Here is a 26,297-nt window from a genome sequence, read left to right as displayed (position 1 = left end):
TTGTAGTTAACACTTTATTTTGTTGATGTTGTTTGTAATTAAGGTTCTTGAATTGCAATGTAGGCGACTGTGGCTCAACTCCAAGTGGAGGAGGGCTGGAGATAGGAATTCTCATGCATCTTCTTATAGCTCCTAGAAAAAGCATTAGAAACAGCAAATGAACCAACAACTTCTTATTTTTAAGCAAGTAGGAAAATATGTATTAAAAATCTGAGTCTGTTCAAAACCCCAGATAAATCTCAAAAACATGTTGAATGAAAGAAGCCAGACACAAGGAAAGACACAGTGCCCTCTGATCCCATTTAAATGAAGTTTAAGAAAAGGCAAAACTTCCATCAGCACGGAAGAAGAGTGTTTACCTTCAGAGGAAAGAGGAAGATTATGACTACAGAGGGACATGTAGGAACTTTCTGGGGTGATATTCCATGGATGTGGGAATATGGCATATATAAAAATTCATCAAATTGTACAATGAAGATGTGTTCATTTTATCATATGTAAACCATCTTTCAATATAAAAAATAAAAAATAATATTAAGTAAACTTATGTGAAATATGATTTTTATAAGACACAAAACTTGAGTGAAGTAAGCATGGTGGTGAATGCCTGTAATCTTAGTGACTCAGGAGGCTGAGGCAAGGGGATTGCCAAGTTCAAGACCAGTCTCAGCAACTTAGCAAGATCCTGTTTCAAAATGAAAAAAATAAAAATAACTTAGGATATATCTCAGTGTTACAGCACCCCTGGGTTCAAACTCCAATGCTACAGGGGGAAAAAAAAAAAACGTGCCTGAACTTACGTAAGCATAGTATTTGAAAGTTTGGTGTTACCAAATCATAGCCTAAGCCAGATCTCAGAGAACTAGGGTTCCCAGGACTATTCTACTTTGGGGAACTATCTAATAAAGTTCTTTGGAAAAATAAAGTTCTACTCTGTTCCAATAAAATGTTATTGGAACACAGCCATACACATTGGTTTGCAGGGACTATAGTCTATCAAAGACTGAAATAGTTTGTAGCTGACCCTTTTTCAGAAAAAAGTTCACTGATCTTGACCTAAGCCAATGGTTCATAACTTTTGGGAACAGTTTATGAATCTTTGGGAGAACCCAGGAAAGAATATAGATTATCTCTTCAGGAAAGTATACAGCTTTTTAAATACAAAAATTATTTGCAATTTTAGAAAATCTATATACCGTCTGTGTTAGGTGCAGGGCAGGATGAACTAAGTTTGTCTGCAGGGCAGGCTGAAGGAATGTTAGCTGCAGGATAACCCACGCACTCAAATCCCCCTCTGTCTGGTCCTTTATCACCTGTTTGCATCAAGTCTGAACACTCAATCTCACTCAAAGCTGAATACTTGACCCCTACCCGTCTGGTGCAACAGAAACCCACATCTAGCCCCTGCCCCATCTGCCTGAAAGCAGAAGATGACACTACTGTATGATCCAATCACTGTACACCAACAAAGCAGCTTGCAGACCCAGAGACCCCATTAGATTTGGCTATGAAACCTCCCTCCTGCCGGCCCCTCTCTCTTGCTCTAGCTCTTGCTCTGTCTCTCTCTCTCTTGCTCTTTCTTTCTTCTCTTGTGGTCGCTCTCACTCTCACCCTCTCCTCCAACTCCTCCTCCTCCTCCTCCTCCTCCTCCTCCTCCTCCTCCTCCTCCTCCTCCTCCTCCTCCTTCTCCTCCTCCTCTTCTTCTTCTTCTTCTTTTTCTTCTTCTCTCTCTCTCTCTCTGATCTCCCCTCTCTTTCTTCTCTCTTTCCCCACTCTTTCTCTCTTTTTTCTCATCTTTTGCATTGCTGCAATAAAGATCTCTTGGTCGCTCCAAGTGTTATGATCATTTTCCTTTCACTCTGAAGCACGGTCATCAAGCCTCAACTTAAGACCTCTGTCCAAGGCTTTTTATCACAGATTACTAATCTGCTGTCCTGAGAACAACCCACAGGTTGGCTTTTTTTTTTGTATTTAACCACATTTGATTGAACTTCCTACCACATCCTCGTTTGTGCCATGGAACTACTGCTGGTTATAGCCAATAACAAAATTACCCAGATCACAAAAGCTGAATATCTAGTCCTACATCAAGCACTTCATGTTCATTGTTTTTCTCAAGGGAACAATCTGCATACAACTCGACCTTGAGAAGCCTTTCTGAAAATGTATGCACTTTGGTACCAACATAGACCAAGGCCATCAGAAGTGTGTCGGGGTTTTTAGAGATTGGGGGAGCATGCCCCGACCAAGACAGGCCAAGAAAGGTAAAGGACAATCAGATGCACCAGGGAGAACTGTCAAAGCAGGAGCTTGTTTAATGAGAAAAAACACACAGCTAATATAATGTATAGGAGCCAATCAGGATAAAGGTCAGCAGGGTGGGGAGAATTTACATCTACACCCATCCTACAGTCAGTAATGGGAGACATGAGCTGTCCTAGAGAGCAGAAGGGTTCTGAGCCTATCCTAGAGGTGGTCCCATTCTTCATCACAACCCAAGGCAATGCCTTCTAGCTAATCGATAGGTGCACTCTTAGCCACATGTGGCCCCAGAACTGGGGAGCTCGTAGCAGCTAGCAAGTTAAGTTTCCTCTTTTCTGATACAACATGGCCCAAGTTATATCATGCCCTACAAAAGTGCTGAACTGGCAGTCCCCAGCATCAGAATTAGAAAAAGCACAAGGCAATAGCTTACAGACGTGTAAGAGGTGTCCACATATTAAAAATGTTGGCACCTCTATTCACTTCCATAGAGACCAAGAATACAGAGGAGGTGAAAATGTGTGGATTAGACAATGGAATCTGTGAGGATATTATGAGCTCTTTTTCTGCAGGGTCATGCCTGTGCATCTATTTATGTCCTGTGGTGCATTCATATTATAGGAAGCTAAGAAGTGATAAGGAAATGGATGCATTAAACCAATTTATGAAAACAAAAGTTATTATTTTATAAATGGTTTAAGCTTCCTGGGAGCAATGTGATAGCTTGATTTATGTTCTTTTATATAGAAAGATAATTATGAGTAGCAAACACTCCCTCTGTTTCTGTAATTCTGATTTCATCTTAATGGGCTCACATAATATATCAAAAGTATGCTTGGTGGGGGGCCTGCCAGGTTATGAGCACTATTTATGGTGCTGAAAGAAAGCACTTACAGAAGTCATTTGATGAAGATATGGCAAGTTTTGAGCAATTCCTAAATTAAAAAAAATCATACAAAACAAAGACACTCCAGTCAGCGTGGTCTCTGATCTAATGCTGATTCTACAATTCTTCATTACTACTTTCCTTGTTGCTGTATGAACAGTGGGTGGCATTTTACAAAAGCTAATTAATGCTGGTATTTTAAATTGCTTGAAAATCGAAGGAATGTGCCTCATGCTGACAATTAGTTAATCAAAAAAATAGTCATTTCTCTCACTGTGCAAGCTTTAGCCCATTTTATAAAATCCATTCACATTTCTTTCCAGAAGCAATGTTATAAATTCTCTTTTCAGTGTTGTTTCCCATAATAGTAGAAAGGCTTCATGGGTTAATCAAGGGGTTCAATCTCTAATTCCCATAAAATTGTTTTAAAGTGAGAGGAACATATTTCTGTCCATATTTGCTACTTATTGTATCAGTTTGATAAGAATCCACAGATCTGTGTAGACATTGAATTCTTATGAATTTAACAAACAAGCATTTAATTACTCAGATAAGTATATTTTTAAAGAGAACTGAGTGACCCAAACTCTTGTTGGTATTAATTTGTAGTAGTTAGCATTATCAAAGCCTCAGAGTAATTAGCATGCATCAACTTACGCAAAATGGACATCTAATATGGAAAGATTATGACTTTCAGAGCAATCACATTTCAGAGCCAGAATACACTCAAAAGAATACAAGGCTGACATTAGATTCCTTGGCTCCCAAACCACAAGGAACATATTACATTGTATTATTAGAGAACTCTCTAATAATACAATGAGAACTCACCTAGTGGTTGTTTCAGTCAATTTTTTTGCTGATGTGACCAAAAGACCAGACAGGCATAATTTTAGAGGAGGAAAAGTTTATTTGAGACTCACAGTTTCAGAGGTCTCAGTCCATAGAGGGCTGCTCTGTGAGAGATGAGGCAGAACATCATGGTGGAAAGATGTGGAAGAGGAAAGCACCACTAGACATGGAACCAGAAAGCAGAGAGAGCTCTTGTTCACCAGGGACAAAAAATATATATCCCAAAGGTACACCCACAGTAATCTGCTTTCTCCAGCCACACCCTACCTACTATAGTTATCACCAAGTTAATTCCCATCAGAAGATTAATGCATCAATTAGGTTAAAGGTCTCATAACCTAATTGTTTCACCTCTGAATTTTCTTATATTATCTTACACGTGAGTTTTTTTGGGATACCTGATATATAAACTGTAACAATGGTTCTCATCACCCCTTCTGCATTAGTCAGATTTTTGTCACTGTGACAAAATATCTGACTAGAACAACATAGGGGAAGAAATTTTAGCTCATGGTTCCAGAGGTTCAATCCATGGATGGCCAACTCCTTTGCTCTTAGCCCAAAGTGAGGCAAAACATCATGGTGGAAAGGCATGGCAGAGCCATGGAAACAGCCAGGAAACAGAAAGGAGGAGAGTAGGAGGAGCAAGAAACAAAATATATAATCCCCAAGACACAACCCCAGTGACCTTCTTCCTCTAACTCTACCCTACCTGCCTACAGTTACCACCCGATATTCCATTTAAAGTATTAATCCATCAAGTGGATTAATCCGTTGCTTAGATTACAGCTCTCATAATCTAATCATTTTTCCTGTAAACATTCCTGTGAAAACACAAGAGTTTTGGAGACACCTCATATCCAAACCATACACTTTCACATTGGTTTGAAAGCAAGCAGGCACTTTTCTCCCCCATCAAAGTATACCAATAGGGTTCCAATGCAATTCCTTCTCTCAACTCTTCACCTTTCACCATCTCATGCAGGCTGAGGGTAGATGTTTGACAATGCTGGCAAAACTACTATTATAATCTCTTCGCATATATTAACTGATTCTAGCACCTTGATTTAGAATGAAAATGAGAGGACATGTGTTGAACTTTTAATTTTAAGGACACCACAGAAGATAAGATAAAAAGCCTAGAGTGTGTACAAAGAAGGTAACCAGGAGCGTGCACATAGAGTCAGAGTCTTCAATGGCTCTACCTTTAGTGAAAGAGTAAACTGTGCTCAATTCCACAAAGGAAGACGTCACAGAAATTGCCTGTCTTCCTTTACCTCATTATTTATAATCATGAGCTAGTTTTGATACTGAAAAACCAGCCTCTACCTCAGAGCAAAGCCTGTCCAAGGAAGGGACATGGCTTTTGTCCTTGGAAAGACCCACAGAGCACCCCTAGGCACACTCCCACCCTGCTAAGTGGTTTATCTACAAATAACAGGAGAGATCTGCTGTGCCAGGTGTCCCTGACTCAGTCAGGCTAGGTGGAGACCCATAGTAATCCCCTAGCAGCCACCAATCAGCACGAGACAGGGAAATACCTGGGATGCCAGATGACCCTCCCAGTAGTTTATGGTGGTTGATAACGTGTTGGGAAACCATGTAGTTCAGCATGAACACCCCTCTTGGCTTAAACCAATCAGTTCAAATGAATACCCCTTTTGTACTGACCAATCACCCCTACCCAACTTGTTCCCACCAGTGAATGTGCTAATCATGTTTTAGAGTTGTTATTTTATTTTCCCACGGTGTGTGATGATTTGCTAAGAGATGCTATGATGTATGTGGGGGTCCCTGCCTTCTCCAAAGAATGTATAAAACTGCTGCAAACCCTGGGCTCAGGGCCTCTCAGTGTCACCAGTTGCTGTGTGCGCATGGAGGACCAAGCTAGCTCGCAATAAACACCTCTTTGCTGCTTACATTGTTCTTGGTCTCTGGTGGTCTTTTGGGGGTCCCGAATTTGAGCATAACAATACTGCTTTTTGGCCTAACTTTATACAACCTGTTTGGTTTTAAATATATTAAGTCAGGAATTCCCTTCAAAGTAATTCTGTCTATTATTTAAACATATTTCTAATATTCTGTAGCAAGCAATATTAGAAAATTGGTCCTTTCCTTATTATAATGACTTAAATAAGAATAAGAAGGGACTTTCTGGGTTGTAACTATTACACAGAATCTTTACCCCCTACCTCAGTAGTTAATAAAATTAAAAAAAAAAAAGAAAAAGTTAAAAACATCTAAAACTTTTCAGTAGAAACCAAGGGGCCAGGGTGGGGGTGAGAAGGGGGAGACAAGGGGTCTCATTGGAACCAGAAAGCGAAGCAAATCCTTACTAGAGAAATGTATGTTCACTCAGTCTTCCAGGTGGTCCCAACAGAATATCAACATAAGCTGACATTAAAAAATAAAAAATAAATTGCAAACCACAAAAATAAATTGCAAACCACATGAAAAAACAAGGCACCATGAGGAAAAACTGGCTGAAACAAGAACAGAATCAGATGTGTGGTCTGCTAATAGTGGAATTTTTAGATGCAGAGTATGAGAATGCATGTCACTAAAGAAATGAAAGATAGTATTAAAGTAGGAAGAAATAATAAGAAACTATCAAACTTGGTTAGGCAGATTTCAGAAAGAAAGAAAACATCTAAAAATATAAATGTAATAATTAACATTTATAACTCAATTGATGGATTGAATAGCAAATTGTGTGAAGAATTAATGGACCAGAAATAAATCTGAGGACAGCATGCAGAATTCGAATGCTGACAAGATATTTGTTCTTCTGAATAGCTTACAGTTTAAAAAGCACATCAATAAGAAAAATCTTGAAAAGAATTTTTGAAGAAAATTAGGATAATGATCTTAATATTTCCTATAAAATGAAGCAGAGAAGAATGAGGAATAAAATGTTTAAAATAAAATGGGGAGACATATCAAAATATTTAACAAAAATGTAACAGAAAAATGCAAATGCAATATTAACATAAGAATTGACAGACAAATCAATGTATTAGAATATGTAGCTATAAAATATATTCTGATGAGGAGGAAAACTTACTAAAGAAAGCATTCCAAACCAATGGAATATTATTTAGACACATTTATAATATTCTGTAGCAAGCAATATTAGAAAATTGTTCCCCCACCTTATGATAGTTACTTAAATAAGAATAAGAAGGACTTTCTGGGTTGTAACTATAACTCAGAATCTCCCCCTGCCCACCCCAGTAGCTAATGAAATGAAAAATAAAACATGACAAAAGTTAAAAATACCTAAAACTTTTCAGTAGTCACCAAGGCATGGGGAAGGGGGCGAGGTGCAGGGAGAGAAGGGCTCTCACTGCCTACTGAACAGAGTAAACTCCAAAAACTTTTGAGAGTAAAGAAACAGAAGACCTTGGCACTGAGAAGAAGGGCTAGGATGACTTGGTTCCTAACCCCACCCCACCCACAGCTTTGGAATTTGCACTGTCAAAAGTATCCTAAGGCTGGAGCAATGGTACATGTCTACAATCCCAGGGAATTGGGAGGCTAGAGCAGGAGGACCCCAAGCTTGATAAAACTCTATCTGATTAAAAAAAGAAAGAAAGAAAGAAAGAAAGAAAGAAAGAAAGAAAGAAAGAAAGAGCCTATGGGTTTAATCTCCAGAAAAAAAGCAAATTATTAATTAATTTTTTAAGATGCTTAGAATAAGGAGAAAACAAAAGTGAATTACATGTAGGATGGTAGTAAGTCATAATTAGTTGATTCTTTCCTTGAAAAGACAAAAATTTTTAATTATTAGACTATTTATAATAGTAATTTGGAGTAATAAAAAGTATGACTATACCTGTTGGCTATTTCTTTGCAGAAATGTCTATTCAAACCCTTGTCCCATTTTTAAAATCAAGTTGTTTGTGGGGTGTCATTTGTTTGTTAGATTTTGTTTTGTCTTGTCATGATTTTTCCTATTGAGTTGAATAAGCTGCTTACATATTTTGGATATTAACCCTCTACTGGGTATATGGTTTGCAATATTTTCTCAAATCTGGAGGTTGCCTTTTAATTTTATTGATTGCTTCTTCTGTAGTATAGAAACATTTTAAATATACTATTCTGTTTGTTTATTTTTCTTTTGTTACCTGTGCTTTTGGTGTCACATCCAAAAAGTCATCACCACAGAACAATGTTGTGGAGCTTCTCCTTGTTGTTCTGGAATTTTGTGGTTTCAGATCTTACATTTAATTTTTTAATCCATTTTGAAATGTTGCTCAATATCTCTAATTGTCAGAAAAATTTAAATCAAAATCCTGATGAAATATCACCTCACAGCTGTTTAGATGGCTATTGTCAAAAAGTCAAAAAATAACAAATGTCAGAGAAAAGAATTTATGTATTGATGTATTATTAGTAGGAATGTAAATTGGTAATAATTATGAAAAACATATGGAAATTCCTTTAAAAACTAAAAATAGTTTTCACATGTGAGGGAAAACATTTGACCTTTGACATTCTGAGTAGAGCTCATTACCCTTAGCAGTTCCATCCGTGCCAATGACACAGTTTCATTCTTCTTTATGCCTGGGTACAGCTTCATTGTATGTATACCACATTTCTTTATCCATTCATCTATTTAGACAGGCATCCAGACTGGTTCTATAACCTGGCTATTGTGCATTGTGCTGTGATAAACATTGATATGAATTTGTATGCATATAACACTGTAGATTTTTGTCCTTTTAGATGAATACAAAGGAGGAGAAAGGGAGAAAAAGGGAAAGTGTTGGGGATTGAAGTAGAGCAAGCTATGTTATATGTATTTATTAATATGTCAAAATGAACCCCACTATTATGTTTAACCATAACACACTAATAAAAACGTTTTTAAAAAACTAAAAATAGAACTGCCAAAAGATTCAGTTATCTCCCTCTGGTTATATATCCAAAGGAAAAAAATCACTACCTCAAATATACTCTCCCATGTTGCAGCATTATTCATAATGGCCAAGATGCAGAAACTATCTAAATATCTGTTGGTGGGCAAATGAAAAAGAAAAGGTAACACACACACACACACACACACACACACACACATACACACACACACACACACCATTGTGGAATATTTTTCAACCTTTTAAGAAGGATGAAATTATGCTACTTTCACAAGGTAGATAAACTTGAAAGAAATTATGTCAAGTGAAATAAGTTAGGCACAGAAAAACATGATCTCATTTATATAGGGACTCTAAAACTGTTGAGGACTGTGGGTGAAGCTCAGTGGTACAGCAATTGCCTAGCATGCAAGAGGCCCTGGGTTTGACCACCAGCACTTGAAAAAAAACTTTTTCATTAAAAAAGACTCAGAAAGATAGTAGAAGGGCAGTTACCAGAGGTTGAAGGGTGGAGAAAATGGGAGATGTCAGTTTCAGTTATAAGATGAACACGATCCAGAGGCATAATATACAGGGTGGTGAATATTTCAGGTACTGTATAGTTGAAATTTTATGAGAGTAGATCTAAAATATTCTCAACACCATCATGCACATATATAAAAAAAAGTAACTCTGAGAGGTGAAGATACAACAATTACCTTGATTATGGAAATCATTTCACTCACTTCACAATGCATGCATATATCAAAGTGTCACACTGTATGCTTTAAATTTATGAAATTATTATTTCTTAATTATATCTCAATAATGTTGGGAAAAAGAATACATATGATTATTATATTCTCTTGTGCAATTTTGGCTTCCAAAGAATAATGTCTTAAGAGTTGAGAAAAAAAAATCTAAAGATAGAAAAATGAGTGACTATTTAGTTAATTTCAGGGTAGTAAAAAGCCATTTTTCAGTAAAAAGAAAGAGAAAGCATAAAGCAGACCACCCCTTCTGACCATCAGACTACTGCGGAGCCAAGATCCAGCCCAGAACACCTACACCAGCCCTTACAGGACCCACATTTTCAGTAGGCCCAGTTCACCCTCCCCCTGTGGGGCAGACACCCTCCAGAGCCTGGCCTCTGGCGTAGGACCGCCCCTTCTGACCAGTGATTTAAGAAAACTTAAATCACGTGATGAAAAATGAAATACCACAACAGACACTACAGAAATACAGAAGATAATTAGAAATTATTTTGAAAACTTATACTCCAATAAAATAGAAGATATTAAAGACATGGACAAATTTCTAGAATCATATAATTTGCCCAAATTGAATCAGGATAATATACACAATTTTAACCATCAAAAGTCTACCAACCAAGAAAGCCCACGACCAGACAGATACACAGCCAAGTTCTACAAGACCTTTAAAGAAGAACCAATACCAATACTCTTCAATTTATTTCAGGAAATAGAAAAAGAGACAGCACTTCCAAACTCATTCTATGAGGCCAATATCACTCTGATTCCAAAACCAGACAAAGATACATCAAATAAAAGAAAACTTCAGATCAATATCTCTAATGAACATAGATACAAAAATTCTCAGTAAAATTTTGGCAAATGGAATACAAAAACATATCAAAAAGATGGTGCACCATGATCAAGTAGGATCCTTCCCGAGAGGCAAGGTTGGTTCAACATATGGAAATCAATAAATGTAATTCATCACATCAATAGACGTAAAGATAAAAATCATATGATCATCTCCATAGACTTAAAGATAAAAATCATGTGATCATCTCAATAGACGCAGAAAACGCATTTGACAAAATACAGAACCCTTTATGTTCAAAACACTAGGAAAACTAGGGATAAAAGAAACATCTCAAAATCATAAAGGCTATCTCTGCTAAGCCCCAGGCCAACATCTTTCTAAATGGAAAAAAAATTGAAGGCATTCCCTCTAAAAACTGAATCAAGACGGGGATGCCCTCTTTCACCACTTCTATTTAACATAGTTCTTGAAACACTGGCCAGAGAAATTAGATGAAAGAAATTAAAGGGATACACATAGGTATAGAATCATATCATCAGCAAATCGTGCTGATGATATGATTCTATACCTAGAAGACCCTAAAAGTTTTGCCAGAAAACTTCTAGAACTAGTAAATGAATTCAGCAAAGTAGCAGGATATAAAATCAACACCCATAAATCAAAGGCACTTCAGTATATCAGTGACAAATCCTCAGAAAGGGAAACAAGGAAAATCACCTCATTTTCAATAGCCTCAAAAAAAAAACCAAACAAAAAAAAAAGTTGGGAATCAACAAAAGAGGTGAAAGATCTATATAATGAAAATTACAGAACCCTAAAGAAAGAAATCAAAGAAGACCTTAGAAGATGAAAAGATCTACCTTGCTCTTAGATCGGCAGAATTAATATTATCAAACTAACCATACTTCCGAAAACACTATACAGATTTAATGCAATTCCAATCAAAATCCCAATGACTTTCCTCATAGAAATAGAAAAAGCAATCATGAAATTCATCTGGAAAAATACTATAAAAAATAGCTAAAGCAATCCTTAGCAGAAAGAGTGAAGTAGGTGGCATCACTATACCAGACGTTTAACAGACCTTAAACTACAGAGCAATAGTAACAAGAACAGCATGGTATTGGCACCAAAATAGACTGGTAGACCAATGGTACAAAATAGAGGACACAGAGACTAAACCACATGATTACAGTTATCTTATATTAGGCAAAGGTGCCAATAACATGCATTGGAGAAAGATAGCCTCTTCAACAAATGGTGCTGAGAAAATTGGAAATCCATATGCAACAAAATGAAATTAAACCCCCCTCTCTCACCATGCACAAAACTCAACTCAAAATGGATCAAGGAATAAAACCAGAGCTCCTGTGTCTAATAGAAGAAAAAGTAGACCCTAATTTCCCATCATGTGGTATTAAGCCCCAACTTCCTTAATAAGACTCCTGTGGCACAAGAATTAAAATCAAGAATCAATAAATGGGATGAAATCAAACTAAAAAGTTTCTTCTCAGTAAAAGAAACAATCTGTGAGGTGAATAGAGAGCCTACATCTTGGGAGCAAATTTTTGCCTCTCACACATCAGATAGAGCACTAATCTTTCAAGATGCTAAACACCTAAATAAATAAATAAAATAATCCAATCAATAAATGGGTCAAGGACTTGAACAGACACTGAGAATTCTCAGAAGATAATAAAACAATCAATCAACAATGTATAAAAAATGTTCATCGTCACAATTAGAGAAATGCAAATCAAAACCACTCTAAGATTTAATCTCACTCCAGTCAGAATGGCAGCTATTATGAAAACAAATAACAATAATTGTTGTCGAGGATGTGGGGAAAAAGGTACACTCATACACTGCTGGTGGGACTGCAAATTGGTGCAGCCAATATAGAAAGCAGTATGGAGATTTCTTGGAAAATTGGGAATGGAACCACCATTTGACCCAGCTACCCCTCTCCTCAGACTATACCCAAAGGACTTAAAAACAGCCTACTACAGGAACACAGTCACATCAATGTTTATAGCAGCACAATTCACAATAGCTAAACTGTGGAACCAATCTATATGCCCTTCAATTGATGAATTGATAAAAACAATGTGGCATATATACACAATGGAATTTCACTCAGCAATAAAAGAGAATAAAATCACGGCATTTGCAGGTAAATGGATGGAGTTAAAGAAGATAATGCTAAGTGAAGTTAGCCAATCTCCAAAAATCAAATGCCAATTTTTTTTTTATATAAGGAGGCTGATTCATAGTGGGATAGGGAGAGGGAGCATGGGAAAAATAGATGAACTCTAGATATGGCAGAGGGATTGAAGGGGAAGGGAGGGGGCATGGGGTTATTTATGATGGTGGAATGTGAGGATCATTATTATCCAAAGTACAAGTATGAAGACATGAAGTGGTGTGAATGTACTTTCTATACAACCAGAGATATGAAAAATTGTGCTCTATATGTGTAATAAGAATTGTAATGCGTTCCACTGATTTTTATGGATATATATCCATAAAAAAGCATAAAGAAGATTAATATATAACCAAAAAGCTTTTATAATTTTTACCAGAAAATTTAAAAAATGTAAGTGACAAAATAAAAAAATACTTGTATAACTGTAATGGCTTCTATGTTCAGAGATCTTAAGTAAAACTCCTTTAATACATGTGTGAGAAAAATATGAACATATATTCCACAGAAGAATAGAGGCATATAATAAACTTAAGATAAAGAATTGTCCTAATTAATATTCAAATCTGCCATTAAAAAGAGCAGCAAAGAAAAATAACATAATTTAATGTATCAAAGAAGCAAATTTTTTTAAATTTAAAATTGTAATAATACTCAATGAGTTCAAGATGTTTTGGGATTGACACTTGCATTTTCTGCTGGAATACAAATTGTTACCACTTCTCAGACAGCTATTTTGAAATATTAATTTTCATTTCCATTAATCCAGCAATTATACCTCTAAGACTCTATCAAGATTCTTCATCATATTACATATAATAGTAGATATTTAAAAATCATACAAGTTTCTGTAAGTATATTGGTACCTTCATTTGATATGATGCTTAAAAAAATTATGCTTTTGAGGGATATTTAATTAAATGAATTGGGAATGACCAGTGGATATATGCTCCCAAAGCAGTTAACAACAACAAAAATTCTATCCTTAAAATGAGCCTCCTTTTTTTTTCTTTTAAATTTCTGCACAGAAAAAAAAGAATATAGGAGAAATATGAAAGCTGAAAACAGAAAGTATTGCTCAATAATAGAATTAAGGGAAATTTTAAAATTTTCCCTCTAATTGTGCAGGTTCTAAATTTTAAAATATACATTGTTTTTATATTTAAAAGAGAAGCATAGTGTTTAAAAATCCCTATGGATTTAACAGTCAACTTTTGACAAATATGTTAAAAAGTTTAAAAAAATTGATATAATAACCTGATATACAGATATAAAGTAACTTATCCTAAGACCACTGGATAAAAATCTGTTACAAAAATCATTATGTCTTCAAGAAAATTTGAACAAAAAATTTACAGTTGAAGAAATAAAAATAGCCAACATATTGATAGAGATAAAATCAAATAATCAAAGACAAGAGGATTAAAACAATTATGCAGTGAATCTTTTCCCCAGTCAAATCAGTGAAGTTCACTTTGTCCCATCCCCCAGTATGCCACCACCAAAGAGCATACTGGCAAGGGTACTGCCACTGTCAATGGAATGTAGAGCAGCTCACCTTTGTGAATATCTGGAGATGTGAATCAAGACTAAGATTTTTCTCATCTGATTAAGTCCAAAAATCTCACCTCAGAAAATCTCTCCTAAATCTATAATCATAAAAGAGGAGATAAGAATCTCCATGCAAAATGGTATATTTACTGTTCATTAGTTATGTGAAATATTTACTTTAAAATGTGGAAATATTGTAAATTTTGTTATAGTTAAAGCTTTGTCCCAGGGTTTCACTCAAATCAAGCCTTTATTGAAGCACACCGGTGGCTGCTGACCAGAACATAAAGCTGTTCCCCTGATCAGCTCCTAACAATTGCAAGGGCACTCCTTATAAGCCTGAAAACTGCAAAAGGGATGTTTGGGGGTACAGCCAATGCAAGCAAGCCAGGTTACAGAAGTGGGAGAGTCAAGCAGAGGGAAGCCTAACCAATCACAGTTAGTCCACTCACCCCAGTTACAGAAACAGATCCCTGTTACCCTATAGTTACAGAAACAATACCCCAATAGGTACTTTTGTGTTCTTAAAGGTTTCTATAGCAAAAGGAAAAGAACATCTTGCTCCAGTCATGACCCTTCTACTTGACATGGCTGTTTTACAGGATGAAGTCATAAAACAAAATGGAGTCATATTTGCTCCTACTACCACAATTTCAAACTTTAATTGATGCTCAACAAGTAATGCAAATGCTAAAATACATGTTAATATTAAATTACATGATAGTCATCATGGCCAACATTTTATAAATTAGGCAACTAGGGATCAGAAAAATACATAACTTTGCCGAATTCACATAACTAATGAACAGGTTTATGTGATTTTCACATTTTCCCTTTACTCAAAGAAGGCCTCAAAGAGAAGTGAAAATTTGGAAGAAAAAAAGGCGAATGGCATGTCAATGAGTAAAGAACAGGTATTTCACAAATAAATTATAATCTATTCAACCCCTTGTCCTTGTGACAAGTTGACCAATTACTTGAGTCCATTTAGTGGAATGATTTTCTCCTGATAAGAGAGAGAGCCTAAGGCATGAAAATAACCACAGTCCAAAGCAAATATCTAGTCTCCTGTAAAACTCAGGAAACACAATAAGTGACTCATATGCTTTCTGACTTGTAAAATTATAAGGAAGAAAGTTGGTTGAAGTTAGGATTTTAATTGACACTGAGAATATATTAAACTCACAATTCACATTGAGGCCAAAATTTGCCATGGTTTTGGCATAACGCCATTTGTAATGTATTATTCAATTAGACTTTCCCAGACTGTTGGCCTTGGAAAAATGTATTTTCAAACAAAAATTTGAAGAGACAACAGCAGCCTCTCCCTACAGGGAATTACTGAGATAAATGTAGTGTTTGCTTATTCATGCATAGAACCTAGCCTTCACTGTGGACAAAACCACTAAACACCATTTAGATTGTTCAAAAATCAAAAGCAGATTTGTATTGGAGAAAGAAAAATCTGTCAACCTCATTATCATTTTACTTTTAGAAATACAGTGTAAGGCTACACTGCTTTGCATGAAGGTTCTTTTCTAGATGTTTCCTCTGTGGGAGCATCAGAGAATAAGCTGCGGACCTGAGAGGCCAGACCAGGTTCTCTAATGCTGCCTCACCTGAAGACTTCTAAACCACAGCTTGAAGAGCCTTCAAGTTCCAGAAGTCACATTTTGTAAGTCCCTTTGGAATTCTGTAAGTCTGGGTGTCTTCCTACCTCTGCCATCTGCTGCTGGTCATCCTACTAAATATATACAATTCTCACCCAGAGTATGGGAGAATGGTAACTCCTAAATGCATGATCATTAAACCATTTTTCCCTCATGCTGGAGTAAATGCATTGTATTAACTCTTTCATCCCAAGACAGCGGAAATAAAATCAGGACAGGGAAACTCTATAGCTAACTGTAACTAGCTTTGCTCTATAAAAGAAGGAGAAGGAGAAACACATTTTAGAACAGTAATAAAGGGAAGAAATGTTTTCAAGATATTTGTTTGCAGGGGTCAATAAATCAGGCACAAATATATCTTTTTATTTCTTCCATTGCTTTCTTGACACTTTGATTTTTGTCTTTGTAGAAAACATAATTATATTTCAAATTATTTTATCAAGGTTTTGCTTGAATCCATATGGTCATAAGGGATATGGACTACTCCTGGATGTGGTCAGTCAAAATGTAGTTTTCATCATTGCCACCATGTTATTTAGCCAAGAATAGTTTCCTATGGAAATTAATTATGGAAAACACACAAAGATATCATGATCATTACAGAAAATTTCTCTGCTCACCACTAGGCCAAGCTTCAGCTAAAAACTGACAAAGGAATGAAACAAAAAGAGTATTAAAGCACTTGATTTTAGATTTATCACTAAATATAACATTATATAAAAATCACATTTCTTCTCATTGGATGCACAAAATCGGAAAACATGAAACAGCATTCTTACCTCTAACACAAAATTATGTTATCGGTATGTTCTTTGTGAAAAGAAGGCTCCATTTTCAAAGGCTGAAACTTTAGGAACCCTTGGAGTCACTAAAATACAAAGTCCTTATCTTAAAACATCCTAGGAGAAAACTTATCACATTGGGAAGCACGATGAGGGGACTCTGGATAGATGTCATAGAAAAGGTTGTCCTACCATATGACTTGGAGCACAGGGAAAGAACTGAGGTCATATCCTGGCCTGAATAGTTCCCTCTCTATCAAGCAGTTTTTGCAGTTTTGAGCAGGCCATGGAGGCGTCTGGCAGCTACAGCATTTTCCTTACACAGACAACTGGATGAAATGGCTGAAATATCTCATTGCCAATGTTTCCCAGTTTTCATCTATTACATACATATAAACACCCTCGAAGACAGATTTTTGTTTTTCTTTCACCATTTAGGAAGCTAGTAAAAACACCAATATCTTCAAAATGATATTAAATGTATTCCCTCAAATGGTTCTTAGAAGTCCCATGTCCTGAACATGCACTTGTAAAGCTTCACAACACATCTTATCTTGATGCTCTGGAGGAAATGCCAGACTGAGTCATTGTTCTGCATTTGACATATATTGACATCTAAGATTGTAGTAGCAAATCTGAAAGAAGCCTTTCCGACTGCTGTGGAAGTTTAACTTCATTGGAGCCAAGGGTTAGGTGGTCAGAGAGGCTGATTGAAAATTAAAGCTATATTCTACTCTAGGGCAAACAGATTAGAGAAGGTCAATTGTGATGTCAAGAGGGATGTTCAAAAATGTTTTGCTTTTTCCCTTTCTTTCCAGAAATGTCATAAAATTGCAATTCCCCATCCCATAGAACTCGTTGCTCTGGCTATAAAGTGTTGCTTTATGATCCAGTGTCAGCTTCACCATTTGTTATTTCCCTTCTTCCAAGACATTGATCAGTCATGCAATTTGTCTCACCCTGGAATTTGCCAGCCATGGACCCTGGAGTAAGTACAGCCATCCTTTGGTATTTGTAGGGGATTTTTCTTCCCAGGACCTTCAAAGATTTCAAAGTCTGAGAATGTTTCATTTCCTTACATAAAATGACACAGCATATAAAAAAATCTATGTACATCATTCCACATACTTTGATGCATCTCTAGTTTACTTTAAAATACCTAACACAATGAATATAAATGCTATCTAAATAGCTGTTGTATGGTTTAGGAAATAATAATAAGGAAAAAAGTTTAGTACAGATACAATTTTAAAAATATGTTTTTACTTTGTTGAATCCCACAGATATCAAACCCATGGATGGACATCAATAAGAAATAAACCTTTGTTTTTTCAAAGTCTATAAGGTTTGGAGGTTGCCTGTTATAACATAATCTAGTCTTTTCTGACTGTTACAAGGAGTATGTCAATGTTGCATTGCCAGAGGGAATACTTCTTCTAGTAGAATTCTGAATATAATTAGAAACGTCACAGAACTATTTAACAAGTTCCTTCAACTAAGATGACCCTTCAGCTGGAAATATAGATCTGCAATCATTTTCTGGGTGCCATAGAAAGAAAACCTTGCCAGGATGACCTATTGCTTTAAAAATAAAGGAAATGATACAGCTTTAACTCAATATAAGAGCCTTTGATAAATCCAGCATGCTTCAATGCATATCAATCATTATCTGATGAAAACACAGTAGAGTTCTGATTCCATTTATGCACTTTTACAAGTCAGGGCTCAGCTCTCAGGTTACATTACTATCAGAACAAAGAGGTCACAGTTATTAGGAAGCTAAAGACTTTGCATTCAAAATCTGCTTTCATTTTTGATTTGCTTTGAAGCAGATTTAACTTTTGCTTTATGTGTTAATTATACAGTGTAATGTTATTTCAGCTTGTCAGCAGGTAGATGAAAACTATCAATGAGATAAATTATTCATAAATATGGTTTTATGTTCTGATTTTTTGAAGAAAATATATTTTAAGGAAATATATAAATATATGTAAATATATAGTAGCCACTGACATATATACCATAAGATATATGCATATTTTTATATATCAACATATGTAGGACTGAGGTTGTGGCTCAGCGGTAAAAGTGCTCGCCTAGCACGGGAGAGGCACTGGGTTTGGTCCTTAGCACCACATAAAAATCAATAAATAAAATAATATTGTGTCCAACTATAACTAAAAAAATATTTTTAAAAATGTAAAAAGGTTTACATGTATGTCATTGTGTGTCTACACAATGGTAGAGAATCCATTGCTTTTATCTGATTCTCAACGTTGCTACCCTCAACATCTTAAGAATCACTTCTCTCTAGCAGGGGTCAGTAAATTATGACCTGTTAGCCATTTATGGTCTATAACTTGACTTTAAAAACAAAGATTTGTTGTAACATATTTATGTTCTTTTATTTACATATCATTTATAGTTGTAAAAAGGCAGAGTTAAGTAGTTATATCCTATGGCTCCCACAGCCTAAAATATAATTTGCGTGGCTCTTTAGAGATAAATGTTTCAATCCCGGTTCTGGGTTATGTTCCATCTAGAAACCTGTCACTCCTAGTTGTGAATGGAGATTAACAGAACTGATTCTACAAAAACCATATGGTTAGATCCACTGGCACATTTACAATATGTACATTTCACTATAAATCAAGATCCTCACTGTTTTCTTTCTGCATAAAATAGATACTCGGCAGAGCACATGGACTCTGAAATCTCATTGTCCATGTTTACATTACAGGCTCTACTGCCAGTTACTTGACTTCACTCTGCAAGATAAGCAAAATGAGAAATCAGGATACCTACCTTGTAGAGTTGTTACAGGGATTACTTGAAACATTGTAATTAATAGCAAAAATAGCCACTTAATTATTTTTAGTTTATAATTATTTACTTGCTAGTAATTAAAATTAGTTAATAATGCAGATATAGCCCTTAGAACAGTGTCTTGTACACAATCAGAACAAAAGTACTATTTTTAGAAAATGCATTATCAGTTAATTTTGGAAATAGCAGGATAATTTTTGGTGAGGTACTTTGAAACTTCTAGTATAACAGCTATGATGCCCACATCCATGGCCCCAGACCACTTTCTGTCTACTGTTGTCAATTGATTGCAAAGGGCCCCTCTGTGGACCAGGAACTTGTCTCCGGTAAGCCCAGAACCACTGTAGCTTGTCACATTCAACTCTTGGGTGATTAAAACCATTCAGAAGCATTTCTGAATCCCTTTAGAACACAGAATGGTCAGAAGGAGATTTAGTCAGTAAAATGATAGTGGTCCAGACTAATACCAGAAGTCACCATGGAAGCCAACAGCCAAGGCATAAGCTGCCCAGCCAGAGAAAGGGGAAGAAGCTGACTGGGGCAATGAAAATATTTCTGTGCATTTCAGCCCATCTTCCTTTAGCTTATTTTCCAACTGAACCACACCTTTAGAGGGTATCAAATTCCATTAGGGGAGAGAAGTAACTCAGGAGTCATTGTTGGATTATAGGAGGCTGTCCAACCAAACAGCCAGTGATTATGTAGCCATTAAAAATCATGTTTATAAGGAACTTCCAGCTGAGACAATACTTAAGTAAAAATGATGTGTAAAAGTGTTTTATGCTTTATATATTCTATAATCTTTATTAATATGTTATTAAATATTGTTTAAAAATGATCTTCAACAGGTATCTACGAGTCAGCCTCCTTATATCAGAGAAAACATTCAGCATTTATTTTTTGGGGATTGGCTAACTTCACTTAGCATTATCTTATCCATTCATCTGTTGAAATGGAGAAAACTGATACGTGTATTTGTGTCAAAACAACCCCCACTATTGCTTATAACTACAGTGCACTAAAAATAAAATGAAAAACATCATGTGGGAGGTCAGCACAGCAGGCCTAGACTACAGAACTCCCCCCAATCCCAGCCATACCGCTTATGTCTGTCTGCTACCTATCATTCTGACTATGTCACATTGCATGTTTCAAACATTCCTTGAGATGTTACCTTTATAAGAGAAAAATTATCTGTGAAGTTCATTACCATTCTATTATTTAGTCAGAAATACTTGTTTGGGAGATTTGAGAGTCAGGATGGTAAATAAAGCAGCCACCGATTCTCCTTTCCTGAAGTTATGATAATATATACAAAATTCTTTAATAAACAGAAAGCTATACCCCAGATGCAACCAAAATATAAAGAGGCACAGGTGAATGCCAAATACCTCCTTTACCTAAAAGGAAGTAAACCAAAGGTCTTGGGGCAGAGAGAAACAATGCAGCTTTTGAGAACTTCAAACTGTCCTTCAGCTTCCCAAACCTTGCTGTTAGTAAAATTCTGGAATCTGTCAACATTTACTCAAAACTAGAGAGAAGCAAATAGAGTGGCTATTTTTCTCCATTTATCTGCCTGGAGAGACTGCATCAGAAAACATAGATGGGGGAAAAGTGAAGTAGAAAGAGACAAAACTGTTTGGAACAAAAGCAGAGGCTGCCAGGGAGCATGTTGAGTGTTGGGATTCATCCCAAATCCAATAGTAGTTAAAATGAACCTTGGGACAGATCATTAAGAAAACCTGGAGGCAAAAGTTAAGGCCAAGTGTCATAAAAATATTGTAGAGTGATGTGTTAGCATTGGTGATTGCATCTCTTCCCAACTCCATGTTCAGTGATGTAACACTGGTAGTTTGACAGCAGTGAGAAAGTGTTCAGCAAATTGACAAATTCTACAAATGAGGGCTTTTGTTTTTTGGGGATTGGCTAACTTCACTTAGCATTATCTTATCCATTAATCTGTTGAAATTGAGAAAATTTATGTGCATTTGTGTCAAAACAACCCCCACTATTGCTTATAACTATAGTGCACTAAAAATAAAATGAAAAAAATTTATTTTGGTGGTAAGGGGGTGATGTGTGAGATGGGAGAGCCAGTTTCCTGGAATACCATTAACTGTGCAAGACTTTAGCTAAGCTTCCCTCCTTGCATTGTTAGCTGTTAAAAGGAACATCTTACCGATGAGTCAGGCAGGCACCCACTGGAAGCTGGAAAAGACACAGAAATAGAGTCTCCTTTAGAGCCCCCAGAAGGATCACAGCCTTGTCAACACATTGATTGTAGTCCACTGATACTGATTTTGGACTACTTCTGAGTTCATAACAATAATATAATAAATTGTGTTGTTTCAAGTCAGTCAGTGTATAGTGATTTGTTACAGCAGCAGTTAGAAACTAATACAGCAAGCTACCTACATTTAATAGCTGCACAAGATCTTATAGCTCATTGACCACTTTTTGACAGTATTAATTTTTTCTGAATTTATTTTATGATTCTAACCAATTTTCTTCCTTAATATTCTTATTTTGTAGTACATTATTCTGCAACCCACCACTCTCATTTTGCAACAGTGTGCAAAATAGGTAATAAGCTTTTGTTTTTAAAAAAATTCTTCAGTCCCTATATCTAAGGCTCTATGAACAGTTGTTCCAAGAGAAGGTGCTACACTCAGATAAAGTTTGGAGTGTTGCATCTTATACAGATTCACTGTGTCCATTAACATATTAAAGGTTCTGCTAGAGAATGGGAGAGAATTTTTGGCCAGCTACTCTACTCTTCTCACAGAGGATTAACATCCAGAATATAGCAAGAACTCAAAAAACTTACCACCAAAAAACAACCTAATCAATAAATGGGCAAATGAACTAAACACACACTCCTCAAAATGATCAATGAATATATGAACAAATGTTCAATGTCTTGAACAATCAGGGAAATGCAATTTAAAACTACACTGAGATTTCATCTCCAATTAGAATGGCAATCATCAAGAATAAAAATAATAAATGCTGGTAAGGATGTGGGGGAAAAAATGAAACATTTTACATTGTTAGTGGGATTGTAAATTATTATAACCAGTAGGAAATCAGTGTCGTGACCCCTCGCCAGCAAGGAAGACACGACTCAGGAATCTTCTCTCAGCAGTTTATTCAGGCCTTTACTCAGACATGTCTTCTAGCATTCTCTCTCCGCTCGTGCCTCCCACACTTAATAAAGCACACCAAGCTCCAATGCAAAGCCGCCACGTGGACCTTTCTCATAAGGTGTTAAACAATGACGTGCCAACTCTCTCTAATAAGGAGTTGTTTGTCTCAGACCACGGCGGAAGCCGGCGCCATCTTGTAATGGCGACCACGGTCCGCTGAAACGGCTCACCACAAATCAGTATGTAAATTCCTCAAAAGACTAGGAATGGCAACACCATATGACCCAGTTATCCAACTCCTTGGAATTTATCCAAAAGATTTAAAGTCAATATACAACAACAATACTTTTATACCCATGTTTATAGAAGCACAATTCACATTAACCAAATTATGGAACCAGTAGAGGTGTCTGTCAACAGATGAATAGATAAAGAAAATGAAGTACATATATGTTATCATCAGGGTGTCCTTTTGGGGTCCAGCTCCTTGGTGTCCCAAACAATTGAGCAAGACACACACAAGTAACAGGCAAAGTACAGATTTATTGAAGGTGAAGATAGCACTCCGTCAGGTAGAGTGGAATAGGGTTGAGCAAAAGACAGGCTCAAACCCCTAACTCTGGAAATTAAGGTCTCATATGCTGAGCTATGAGGTGTTCTCTTTTTTAATACGGATCTGATTGAAGACCTTACCCTATTTGCTCCCATTGGTTACCTTATGTTACCTGGTTAGAATTTTGTTCACATTCCTCCCATTGGTTACTTTAGAAAACCTAATTAGAATACTGCCCACTTTACCCACACTGGTAATTTTAAAATACTGAAATTGTGACAGGAGTTGTCATGGTAATGGGATTATTTATTATAAACAGGGACAGGACTGGTCTCATCTCCTTGTCTCCTTGCCTTGTCCACTAGTGGATTCTTTCTAATACCCTCTCTCCACCATCTTGATGTCCTTGAACTCCAACCTAACATACACATAATGGAGTTTTACTCAGCCACAAAGAACAGAATAATGTCATTTGCTAGATAATAGATAGAATTTGAGATTATTATGTTAAGCCAAAATAAACCAGACACAGAATGTCAAATGGTATAACTTTTTCTCAGATGTGAAAGATAGAAAAAAAAATAAAGGAAGATGATCTCATGAAAATAAAAGGGATACCAGGAGAGGAAGCGGGTCATGGTGTGAGAGGAAGGGTAAAGGACAGATACTGGGAGATAAAATTCACCAAGGTATGTTAAATGCATGTACAAATATGTAACAACAAAGGCCACTATTCTGCACTATTATAATTTTTCACCAATAAAAATGATCTTGTAAAAAGGCTGAGGCAGGAGGATCACAAGTTTAAGGCAAACACCAGCAACTTAGCAAGGTCTGAAGCAACTTTTAAGATCCTGTCTTAAAAATAAAAACTAAAAAAGGTTGGGGTTATAACTCAGTGGCAAAAATGTCTCTGGTTTTAATCCCCAGTACTCCCTTACCAAAAAATCTTATAAAAAATAAAATAAACTTGTAAATAAGAAAAAGATGTCAAAGTCTCTGAGCAATCTTGCAGTAAAGGAAATTGATTCAGTGTTGCTCAACTCAAAATTTGCCAAGGTTTTGTGATCCCCTCTCAGGTTTAACTTTTCACGTAACATGTATTAAGGTCCATGATATAGTTGTGAGGACACAAGTCAGAAATACTGAGTGAAGAACATAGGATCTGGGATCTGGATGCCCATGGAGTTGAGTTGATCCTGGGCTTCCACCTCTGATGTGTGGCCTTAGCAAGTTGCTTAGCAGTTAGATCCTTCATTTTTCACATATAGGAGAATAACTGTAAAACACTGTTATGGACTGAATGTTTGCACCTCCCGATTTACACGTTGAAGCCTCCAATGCCAACATAATGGTGGGGTGGACCTTTGGGAGGTAATTAAGTCATTAGGATTAAACCCTGGTGATGGGATTAGCACCCTGCAAGAGAAAGAGCTCCCTCATTCTCTCTCTACCATGTGAAGACAGAGCAAGAAGGCCATCCTTTGCCAGGCAGGAAAAGAGCCTTCCTGAGAAACCAAATCAGCTTGCGTATTATCTTAGGCCTCTCAGCCTCCAGAACTGTGACAAATAACTTTCTGTTATTTAGGCCCCCAGCTTCTGGTGTTTTATTCTAGCAGCCTGAGCAGACTAAAGCTTCTGCCTCCTAGGTTTCCCTTGGAGGCATTTAATGAGAGGACAGAAAACTGTACATACAGTTTCCCCTGCCTCAGATGTGGCTCCTACTTTCCACTCCCATTCCTAATTCATCAGCAATAAAGCCTGAAGTTGGTGCACTAAACCTGCACCTTCATAGACTCCCTGGGAGGGTTCCCAGTAGCTGCTACTGACCTGGAGGCAACTCTCAGCCTCCTGGAATTCAGATAACCAACATTACTAGATATTTTCTACTGACTAACAACACCAAAATTATCATATAAATATTTTTTTAATAAAAATTATAAAATTTAATTTTCTTTGGATATATCATACATTTTCATCAATGGGATATCCTGGGCTAAGAGGATACAGAAATAGGACATAGATTCCAGAACAGCCTGCTGATTTACTGAAGAGTTTTATTCCTGTTTGTGCCATGGACTTTGATGAAACCTGTTGACCTATGTCAGAATAATTTCTATAAATCAACAAAAATATAATGTATAAATTACAAAGGAAACCAATTATATTGATAAATACTTACAAAATTTTAAAAAATTGTGGCACTGTAACATATATGCTTCTTTATTAATACAATAAGTATTAGGATATAACCATTGGTCCAGTTACTACCATGGGTTTGACATGGTGATAGGCTTAAACTACATTTCAAGATTCTGTAACAATTGTAATGTCAGTTTAAAATAACCTGTCATGGCTAATGTTGAATGTTGATTGACTACAGCCATAGTAAGAGAAGATCTTACATTTCTGTAGGAAGAAATGAAAGTAAATGTGATTTTTCTACTTAGAAGCAACTCTAGTGGTAACTGTCCACGGCAATATCCTCAAATTATGTTTCATAGAATCAATGTTGAATAGATTGCACAGGAAAAGAAGGTTCTGTGGTAGAAGTTATTTTCCAGAAATGGTAGTGACACTATTTCTTGTCCTGCATAACCTTCTAAATTTTGCCACTCCCTTTTCAAGATGTGAAATTGAATTCCCCTGCTGTGAATCTGAGTAGGGCTCCTGGCTCAGTTGTAAGTAACAGAATGCAGTAAAAATAATGCTGCATATTCCAAGGTTGTGTCATAGAAGTGGCTACAGCTGCCACTCATCTAGTTACAATTCTTGATCAGAACTCTGAGCTACCATACAGTAGACTTAATGCCTACAGAAAGCCATGCTGTGAGGAAATTCAGTCTAGTGGCATAGAGACCACAAAGAGAAGCTCTAAGCTGAAAGGAAGAGAGATGCCCATCCAGTCCACAGCTGCTCCTGTCTTCTCCTGACTACAGTGGCATGAAGGACCCTTGACCCAAAAGGACCTGGTGAATTCTTCCCAAATTCCTTACCCCAAAAAATCTGAGAGATAAGAAAATTATCATTGTTTTAAGACTCAAAGCCTTGGGGCAATTTGTTTCACAGCAGTATTAAAGGTTCCATTACAAAAGTTGGGCAAAACTAGATTAAACCAAACTCTACCTGTACATTGTT

General features: G+C 36.4%; 1 long non-coding RNA gene across 1 annotated transcript; it reads right to left on the bottom strand.

The window, feature by feature from the left end:
* LOC144377249 (uncharacterized) lies at positions 1 to 6,598 on the bottom strand. The gene is made up of 2 exons (XR_013438056.1): positions 4,072 to 6,598; positions 1 to 132 (listed from the first exon to the last, which is right to left on the bottom strand). It is a non-coding gene; the product is annotated as an uncharacterized LOC144377249 (long non-coding RNA).
* Positions 6,599 to 26,297: the final 19,699 nt, after the last annotated feature.

This window comes from Ictidomys tridecemlineatus, chromosome 4 (assembly GCF_052094955.1).
Source record: "Ictidomys tridecemlineatus isolate mIctTri1 chromosome 4, mIctTri1.hap1, whole genome shotgun sequence".
In the NCBI taxonomy this organism is placed as follows: Eukaryota; Metazoa; Chordata; class Mammalia; order Rodentia; family Sciuridae; genus Ictidomys; species Ictidomys tridecemlineatus.
This window is presented reverse-complemented; position numbering and strand designations above follow the sequence as displayed.